Raw genomic sequence first — 11081 nt, forward strand, 5'->3', positions numbered from 1 at the left:
TCTGCCTGCCTCACTTAGCAATCAAAGCCTGAGAAGCAAGAAGCTTTGCATTCTCTGCCAGAGAGGAGGCGAGCTCTTGGGCTGATGGGCAGCCACTTCCTGTCACTCCTGAAGGAGCAGAGGCAGCAGCTGCCTTGGAGCAGGGCTTTGTGGAGTGGATTCTGAGTGTCTCATCTCACCGGGCATCCAGGAAGAGCTTCAAACACCCTCCCGAAACACTAATAAGCAATTTTCTGGAGAAACGAGTCTCAGCAACACCCCAGCTTGCCAGTCTCCCTACCTAAATCTGCAATGGGCATGCGCGCTTCATGCTGCTGGAGGTGGGAGCGCGCAGGAAAGAGGCAGCGCAGGGGACAAAAGGAATATGGAAAGCAGAGCGGAAAACCCTGACCCATCCCAACCTTCTAAGTACGCCGCTTTCTTCTCAATTTCTAGATAAGCTCAGGACACTGAAGTGACTTCTCAGGAGCCATGAAGGGGCTAGTGAGAGGTTTAACTAAGTTCTGGTCTTTACTATGCTTTACTATACTTCGTGGGGCCAGGGGTGGGGGCAGAACCCTTCAATAAATGTTACTTTGCTTACATATGCTTTTTCTTCTTACAAGCCTTAGCCCTTCCCTGGTAAGGAACAATTTATATAATTTATCAGCTCAGAGCAGCCTTCCTGCCCCAGCAAGGCACTTTTGTCTTCTTTCTCCCACTTTTCTCGAAGTGACTTTCGTTGTCACATTGCAAACATCCTGTGGTCCTTTTGAACCTGTTTCATGACCCTGCAGAGTTCTGTGGCTTGGCCCAGGAACAGTCAAGCTGAAACAATGCCACCAAGCACCGCTCAGGATGCATTTGCCAGGCTGGGCTGGGGGTCTGGGGTCCCGGTTACGCTTCTCAAAGGCTGATCTTGTAGAAATAGCCCAGGAAGACCTGAACACCAGAGGCCTTCAGACTTGGAAAAGTGTTAAGATCTCTGGATTTCTTTCCTTTTATTGATGATGAGAATATGAACCTGGAGATCCTCTCCCAGGGCGACCAGTCATCGTCGTGGTGGAAACTAGGACTGTTATTGCTGCTTTTAACAGTCTTGTGCCAAGTGCTCCAGCCATGGGTGGCTAGCCTTACTGAGGAAAATGCAAATGTAGGGGGCAAAATATGAGCATAATCTTTTAGGCTTCGTCTTTTAGCTCCAATTGGAAGAATGGCATTTTCTTCTCTGTTGGTCCTCAAGAAAGGAGAGAACATTTATTGCTGTATTTCTAGTGCCCCCGAAAGGGCATAGTATGTATATAGTAGTTATTAGATGGATCATTGTATGCAATGAACCCGAATACCTAAGATACCTAACTTCGGTTGTTGAGATAGGGTCTCACTATGTAGCTCAGGCTGGCCTTGTTTGATTCTCTTGTCTTCGTTTACCAGTGTTGAGACTATATGCAAATACCCTCATGCCTGGCTTCCAGTATTTGTCTTACAATTCAACTATAATCATTGAAAACTACTTTTGCTTTTGTGTATATGTTAGAGTCCTGTGATATTCCATGCCCCCCCCCTTAACCCAATTTCAATAGGACCTGAGGCCATTTTGACATATTCTATACTTGCTATAATTTGGGCCTGTCTTAATTTACACAAAGATAATTTGAAGCATGAGGAAAGGCCTCCTATAAGATGTGAACCGACAATTCACAAAGAAAAAGTGAAAATTAGCCTTACTTCTGTGAAATAACACTAACGTTCATTTATCTAACGGAAAGAGGAATTTAAATGGAACCATTTCTCACCAAGGGGGCTGGAAAAACTCCACAATCCAACCACATACTTATTGTTACTGCTAGGAGAAAGCAAGAGCTTTGATCCAGATTTTATTGGCAGAAATGAAAAATGGCATAATTTAGAGACATTTTGGTAGTGTTTAGAGATATTTTACCATTTGATCCAGAAACCATAGCAGATATTTGTTGTTTAGGGATCTAGGTGCTAGAACACTGTCTCAAAGACATATCTGCAAAAATATGCAGATGCAGAAAGACAAACCGCACAAAGTGTTGCTCTGACAATATGTGCATCAAAGCCTTAGTCAGCAGGATCCACGTTTCAGAAGCAGTGCCCTGGCCACAGATGGCTGAGGCCACTGCCCACAGAAGTTGTTTGTACAGTGAAATGACTTCCAGAAGCACAGATAGAGCTCAGAGAGCTGGCTGCCCTCCTGGTTACCGTTTACACACGGAAGGAGAGAAGTCAAGTCAGCAATGGAAGGCGACAGCAAAGGAAGGCGACAGCAATGGAAGGCGACACACAGGACAGAGCCCAGCGGCCACATGCAAGGTTCCAGGGGTCGTCTCCCAGCACAGCCCTGAGTTTTCCAGACAGTGATGAGTGGCAATTTGTGTGAAGAATGGCTAAGCACAGAAGGTTTGGTGTCAGAACACAAGGGGTTGGTCCCATAGGCATGACCCTTTATAGGTCAGCTCACACTGCCAGGCCTGGACTCCTACCACAGATAATGCTGTTAGCATAGACTACCCATTCATTATAGTCTGAAGGTCCAAACAGAAGACATTCTTTTTTTTTTTCCAAATTTTTATTAGGTATTTACTTCATTTACATTTCAAATGCTATCCCGAAAGTCCCCTATACCCCCTTTCCCCCCCCCCCCCCGCTCCCCTACCCACCCACTCCCACTTCTTGGCCCTGGCGTTCCCCTGTACTGGGGCATATAAAGTTTGCAAGACCAAGGGGCCTCTCTTCCCAATGATGGCCGACTAGGCCATCTTCTGATACATATGCAGCTAGAGACACGAGCTCCGGAGGTACTGGTTAGTTCATAGTGTTGTTCCACCTATAGGGTTGCAGACCCCTTCAGTTCCTTGGGTACTTGACAGAAGACATTCTTACCAGCAAGGTTTTCCTATGAGTTGGTCAAGGGTTAGAATTCTCTTTGGAATGTGCAGGATTTGGAAACCCAGGCCATCTGAATTATTCCTTTATTGAAAACTGATCTAGAAGCAACGCAGTCCACTAGTATGCATGTATGAATTCTTTAAATTTATGATTGTAGAAAGTAACCATAGCAATTCATTGATTCTTGAAAAGACGCTACAACAGCCCACATGATTAACTTAAAATAGGTAAACGAAATAATACTTGTTTTCTTTTTCCTCAGTGGCTAGGGAGAGGGTATGATGATAGGGACCGTTTTTTTGTAAAAGTACTTTAGCTTGGAAAAGGAAAGAAAAAGGCGGTTTTTCAGGTTCTGCTAAAGTAGTGTGTGTGACCAAGGATCACCACTTTTTAAAGTAACAAAATATTCCTCTCATTACAAGTGCAAATATCACATGAAAAGAAAAACAAGATTGAAAAAATATATATGATCCAGTACCTGGGTATAACTATCAGTTCATGGGTGTTACAGGGAATAAATATGTTAAATGATCCGTGAAGGCAAACAAAATCAATATTGTGCCAAACTACAGAGCTTATTTTCCAACCCAAACCTTAAATTTAGATGGTAAATTGGTGTCTTAGGGTTTCTATTGCTGCAACGAAACACCATGACCAAAGAGCAAGTTGGAGAGGAAAGGGTTTTTGGGGGCTTCCATATAATTGTTTATCACTGAAGGAAGTCACTGCAGGAATTGGAACAGGGCAGGAACCTGGAGGCAGGAGCTGATGCAGAGGCAATGGAGGTATGCTGTTACTGGCTGGGTTCACATGGCTTGTTCAGACTGCTTTCTAATAGAACTCAGGACCACCAGGGTGGACAATGGACTCTCCCCTCCCCCACTGACACTGAGTAAATGCCTCGCAGTTGAATCCCATGGAGGCATTTCCTCGACTGAGGCTCCTGATTATTTGAGCTTGTGTCAAGCTGACATAGGAAACCAGCCAGTACAATCGGTAACCTGTAAACTAAACAACATCAACAAATTAGTGTTTGATAATTAGTTGTATCCCAATTTTGACAAATTATAAAAAAGCAAGGGTCAAACATTTCTAAGACGATTAAGAATAAAGCACATCACAGTTGGTAACTTGTCACGTGCTACTTAAGCTTATTAAAAGTGGACTCTGGATTAAGATGGCCCTCCCTTCTCTCTTCCAAAACCCTCGGTCCAGGGGTGGACTGGCCCCGTAACTCTCATACAAAGAACGGAAACTAACAAGTAGTTAAAGATATTAAAATGTTATGTGCTTGAGAACATGTAGGAGGGAATATATTTCAAACTGAAGTTAGTATTGTTTAGCCAATAAAAAAAAAAGCATCTACAGTGAATATGAGAAGCCAAGCCCATTCATGGAGAGGGCAGAGGGGACACTTTACCTTGGACTCTTAGCTGAGAACTCCAGCTGAATGTCTTAAGCTTCCCCAGTGTTAAATTTAGCAAAACTTGGTGTTTTGCCAAGCAATTAAAGAAAGAGAAAGATAAATAAGGAGGTGTGAATGTGTGCAAGGGAGTGACTATCACCCTGTCTTGGACTTTTAACATGGTGTCTTAGTTTGTGTTTCCATTGCTGTGAAAAGACACCATGACCAAGGCAACTCTTATCAGGGCAAACATTGAATTGACTGGCTTACAGGTTCAGAGGTTCAGTCCGTTATCATCATAGCAGGAAGCATGGCAGTGTGTAGGGAAGCCAAGAGTTCTACATCTTGATCCGAAGGCAACTAGGAGAGCGTCTCTTCTGCACTGGGTGGATGGAGCTTAAGCATAGGACCTCAAAGCCCACCTACACAGTGACACACTTCCACCAACAAGGCCACACCTACTCCAACCAGGCCATACCTCCTAACAGTAGCACTTTCTTCCCATGGGCCAATGTATTCAAACCACCACACATGGTAAGAAACACAGCGAGTACACAGGAAGACACAGGGATGAGTGATGAAGAGTTGTTGACTTGGGATGTTAAAGGAAGTAAACTCAAAAACAGCAGAGAGGCCTGCTTTAGTGGTGCACCTCTTTAATCCTAGCACTCATGTGGCAGAGGCAGATGGATCTCTTTGAGTTCAAGGCCAGTCTGGTTTACCTAGTGAGATAACCAGCGAGGGCTACATAGTGAGACTCTGTCTCAAGAAAACAAAACAAATTAGAAAAATAAAATAAAAACCAGAGGTGCTTAGCAGAGTGTGTGGAGAGATGTGTTATGGATAATGATGACTAATACATGAATAAGGCTGTGGACAGTGGACGTGGGTGAATGGCAAGTGCACTGAGGAGAGGAGTCATCTGGATTTGAAAGGATCGTCGCCATGGAGACTGAGACCACCAGAGCAGAGGTAGCATTAGGGAGCATAACAATGGAGCAGAGTCACAATCCTCAGGGAATGAGTGGGAGAGATGAGTGGCTGGATGACAGGAACAAGGAGAGCTTGTTGCTCTCAGGGTAAAATGTAATGGAGGGGGATTATTCATGAGTTAAGGTGAGAATCTTAGAATTGAACTAAGGTCTTCTTTGAGACAGAGTTCACTCTTCCTTTCTATTTCTATTTTTATTTATTTATTTTTAATGTGGCAAAATATCAGATACCTGAGAGGAGCAGGCAATTTCCCACAGCTAATGGAGATGACATTTTAATGAGGTAAAAGACAGTTAGTAGTAGCCTGGGTTGGCCATGCCAGTCCCAGTCAGCTCCTGGCAGTCTTACTAATACAGCCCTGGGATGGCATCAGTCTCTAGCCACCAAGCAACATCACCCCTCCCCACATCAATCTAGTCTACCTCCCATATATTCACCGAAAAGAACAAGGGTAGGGAACCAAGCCCTAGATACATCAGGCAAAACCAGCCATGGGAAGTTCAAAGCAGTGTCTACAGAGATGGGCCAGAGATGGGGTTGAGGGTGCACTGCTGTGAGATGAAGGAGATATGCAGGAAGGAGCAGAAACATAAAGGCTTCTCTGATCTTCCCTGAAGGAGGCCATAGAACCTAACAAGGATTTTCTGACTTCCTCTGAAGTAGGTCATGAGACCATCATGTGAGAACTAAATTCTTGTTACCCAGAGCAAAGGAACACCCTAGTCTCCAAAGCTCAGAGACTGGAAAGGATCAGAGCAGGAGTTCTTGCTAAGGTCTCACCACTTGATCGCACCGTTTGGCCCATCAGACTGTCCGGAACTGTTCAGTCCTCAACACGCCACAGTCACATGGCTTATCAGTCATTGTTTCCTCAGGAAGTTTCCCAAATTATGCAGACTTTACCATTTGTATGCTTTTCTCTTATTAATATGTCTATTGTTATAAGGCCTTAGCCATGAACTCAAGATCATTGGGAAATTCTTTTCTGGTTTTTGAAGGGGAAAATAAAATGTATGACTGTGGATAATGACATAGATCCAGGACACGGACCACACCCATCAGTGGTCCATAATATCTAATTTACTTGGAGAGCCGAGATAGGAGGATCACACACTCACATGAGCTACAAAGTGAGATCTACTAAAAACAAAACCAAACCCAAAAAATCCCCCCAAAACCCTTAACTTCATTATAAATCAAACCAGGCTTGTCAGGAATTGACGAAATTAAAAAGGAGGTATATTTTGAGTGTATAGCTATAGCTATAAGCTGCTTCTGACTCATTTTCAAGTGCTGGCCTTCTATGGGTCAACAAACAGTATACCATTGCTGGTCTCTCATGGTAAAGATCCAAAATGTGCGTAGCTAATTGTAAGGCTTAAGGACCCATGGTTCTTAACACTACTGCAATGCTGAGGGATAAACTGAAAACGGTAGCTACCACTAGCTGTTCCTTCTTGGCCTAAAGCTAACAGGTTAAAAGGTAACTGATAACAATAAGTAGAGTTTTATTCCTGTCTGAAGCACTTCTTGAATTCTAGGCTACACAAAGCAGCTCTTAGCCCACTACAAGCTTAAGCCAAGTAATATCGAGATTAAATACTTCTGCTCTGTTTTGGTCTGAAAGGGTGAAGCGCTGCTTTCCTGCCCAAGGTGCACAGCACCCTGGGATGTGTGACTGCAAGGGGCGAAGGCCCAGGTGGCTGCTGTTTCCTTCCCATCCTGCCCACCCTGTTCTCCTTGGTGTCAACATTTTACCTCTGCTCTCGAGACTGTGCCGTTCTGTGTCTCCCTCCTCTGTCTCCTTCTCCAGACACTGGGGCACTGCCCTACTGTCCTTCGCTCTAACAGATGATCTTCCAGCGCCTTTCTGAGACTGTGTTTAAACTCTATCAATGAGACCAGCGATCTGCAAAAGGGACTCTACCTCTGGTGACAGGAGGTGTGATGCTAAAATTTAAAACCTGTTGTCCTCCAATGGGAGACAACATAAAGTACTTTCCTGCAGGGTGGAGACTGCTTCATGACTTCAGCAAGGCAGAGAGGGACTGTGTTCAGGATGTGGCTGGAAAGACAGGGCTACTGGGAAGTTAGGCTGGAGGGTGAATGTGTAGACCTGAGTTCAGTGGACCCAGAGCAAGCATGCTCATCTCCCCAGCCAGGAGTGTACGACAGTGCTTTCTTTACCTTCTGACAAGGTTTTTGGCTAAAAGCAGAACCCAGAAAAATGGAAATATTCAAAACAGGGATTAGCTGCACCTGGTAAAAGTCAAGGGTCTAACATTACTAGCTAAAGGCTTTTAAAGTGCTCACCGCTCTCCGTTATGACCCGCTCCATCATGAAAGCAGTTGTGGTTAACGCCACGGTATGCTGGCAGGAGACAGAAAATGTGTATTATTTTTAGCAAATCCTGGTACAAATGGTAGCTGTTCTTTGCACTCTGCTGGCAGCTTTGCCTTTCAGCTCCTGGGAAGCCCAATTGATCTAAATTGTCATCTGTTAATTTAAACGGCGGAATGGACATTTTAGCATCTTCCAGCGGTGATGTGGTGGGTGAATAATGCCCCCAGGTGGTATTCAGCTCGGGCCAAACTCAAAGCTTCAGGCTATTTGTTTTTCTTTCAAAGGACGGACAAAATAGCAACTCAGTGACTAAGGACCCCCCCCCCCCCATTTCCTGAGAAAACACATGAAGAACAGGCTCTTTTTTACCCTTACAGTCTCCAGTAATCCATCAACCACTGTCCTCAGCATGTCAAGTGGGAGAAACTGTCTTTAGGACAAAGATAGCATAATTTCTACCACTTGTGGTGAACATGCCTGTAATTATATTTTTCATATTCTTCCCAGTTAGAAAACTTTTAAAACTGAATGCAATGTCTTAAATCTAATGTAGATAATTTTTTAATGGATGCAATGTTTTAAATCTAATGTAGCTGTAGATAATTTTTTAATTAATGCAATTTCTTAAATCCAAAGTTCTGCAGACAGCAATAGTCTCTTTTGCAGTGAACTCCTTCCTTAAAATATTATGTCTTAAAAGCCCTGAAAGCCTGAAGATGAGGAGGTGTTATTTTCCTTAAAGGTTCTTTTCAGCACACAAAGTCCTTAAACAAAATCAGGCTGTTCTTAAATAGTGTGGAGGGAGAAGTAACTTTTAGGTTTTTCCTTTCTGGGATCATCCATTGCTCCTGGACAATCACCTGAGTAGCCACATTGTTCTGAAATGCCAAGTCTGTCACACACCACTGTTCTGGGGGCGGGGGTGGGGCACTTCTGATTCTGTTTCTGTGGTTCATCTGTCTATGTAAGTCCCCTCCCCTTCTCCATATTACTTCTCTATGGGAGCACTTCTAGCTTTTTCTTCACCTTTATTATTCACGGAATTGACATATGTCTCATGAAAACAAAACTTGTCATTTCGACTGGAAATGCACTCAGTCAGCTAAGGGAATTATGAAAACTTTATAACATTGTGTTTATCCACAAACGAGAATCTCCAATTATATTCTTATGGTTTTCACTAAAACTTTATCATTTTCTGCATATGGTTCTTACAATTTGATCATATTTAGTTAGGTATCTCATAGATTTTCTATTACAAATGCTGTGAGTTTTTTTGTAATGTTTTCTAAATGTTTATAAGGATGTTGTCTTAGTTAGGGCTTTACTGCTGTGAACAGACATCATGACCAAGGCAAGTCTTATAAAAAACATTTAATTGGGGATGGCTTCAGGTTCAGAGGTTCAGTCCATTATTATCAAGGTGGGAGCATGGCAGTATCCAGGCAGGCATGGTGCAGGCAAAGCTGAGAGTTCTGTCTTCATCCAAAGGCTGCTAGAGAAAGACTGACTTTCAGGCAACTAGGGTGACACACCTACTCCAACCAGGTCACACCTATTCCAACAAGGCCACACCTCCAAATGGTGCCACTCCCTGGCCCAAGAATATATAAACCATGACAGATGTACAGAAATATATTTGAGTTTTGGTACTGATGGAGGCTGGAGGATATCAGGGACTTGCTGACCAGTTAACCATCTAGTCTAGCAGAAATGGTGAGTGAAATTATACTGGAATCTGTTGTAACATCCTTTACATCTAGAATTTTACTAATCTGTGCTTTCTCGTTTTTGCTTTTGATTCCTTTGGTGAGTTTGGATAGGAGGCTTTTGGCTTTGAGATGGACAATGTGATTCATTTTAGAGAAAGGTTCACAGGCTGCTGAGTGTATATTCTGTATCCTTTGAATAGGATATTTCACAGATATCAGCTGACACCAGTCCACTGATTTCTGGTATATATCTGATTTTTCTTGGCTGACTTATATGACCTGTCTTAGTCATGGTTTCCATTCCTACACAAAACATCATGACCAAGGAGCAAGTTGGGGAGACGGTGATTATCCAGCTTACACTTCCACACTGCTGTTTATCACCAAAGGAAGTCAGGACAGGAACTCACACAGGGCAGGGACCTGGAGACAAGAGCTGATGCAGAGGCCATGGAAGGATGTTACTTACTGGCTTGCTTCCCCTGGCTTGCTCAGCTTGCTTTCTTATAGAACCCAAGACTACCAGTCCAGGGATGGCACCACTCACAATGAGCCCTCCCCCTTGATCACTAGTTGAGAAAATGCCTTACAGCTGGATCTCATGGAGGCATTTCCTCAAGGGAGGCTCCTTTCTCTGTGATAACTCCAGCTTATGTTAAGCTGACACACAAAACCAGCCAGAGCATGACCTATACATAATGATGAGATATCGGAGTCACTATACCCAGAACAGAGTCATCTGCTCATTCAGGTCATTTGGTGTTTTATGTAATCAGGACTCCTAACACCCAGTGCAGATACATTTACAATAGTTCAATGTGTATGATCAAATACACTGTTGTTAGTTCAAAGTGTTCTTTCCTAGTTCCTGTTTAAAATCTGCTTATTTCAGAATATCTATGCCAGATGGTTTCCAACTTCCATTTGATAGGTTGACTTTTGTCCTTTGACTCCATAGGCATTTTTGACAGTGAGGTATGTTTCTTGTAGTCAATGGATAGTGAATCTTTTAAATAGTGGATTGAGGCAACTTACATTTCTGGGTATTATTGAGTTTTCTAATTTCTGTGCTATTGGTTTCTTTTGTTTACGTGTATTCTTTGCTCTTCCTCTATTGGTATTAGGGATTTGTTGGTTTACTGTGTAGGGCATGGCATATTCCTCTCATGTAATACTTCTTTGGCTGTGCCTTCATGATTGAGACCATCATTGTTCCTCCTGTGCAGAGTTTTACTTTGAACATTTTTCTGCAGTGGTGGCTTGGTTGTCATGTATTGTCTTTAATTTGTGCTGGTCTTAAAATGTTTGCTCTTTTGATTTTGAAAGACAGTTTTGCTGGATAAAATTTTTTGATTGGTCAAGTTTACTTTCAGAGATTGACATGTGTCATGCCATAATTTCATGGCTGCAGATGAGAGACTTGAAGTTCTCATGTCTTTGCCTTTGTGAGTTAGCATCTTCCTCTTACAGTTTTCATATAGTTTCTCCCTACGTTCTTCACATCTTTGATATATCATAGAAAGGTTTTCTTGTCATCTCTATTTAGGGTTTTAAATATCTCATTTGATATGTTCATGTTTTCTAGGGGAATTTTCTGCTATAATTTCAGTGGACAGACTGTCCATTTGCTTAGATATTTATCTTATCTCCTTCCATCTCATAGATGCTTATGTTTCACTTTGACTTGGTGTTTGAGTTTTGCTCTCTTTATATGTATCAGTGCATTATTTCC

The sequence above is a fragment of the Mus caroli genome, unplaced genomic scaffold (genome assembly GCF_978045245.1).
Source record: "Mus caroli unplaced genomic scaffold, Mus_caroli_1 scaffold_1, whole genome shotgun sequence".
In the NCBI taxonomy this organism is placed as follows: domain Eukaryota; kingdom Metazoa; phylum Chordata; class Mammalia; order Rodentia; family Muridae; genus Mus; species Mus caroli.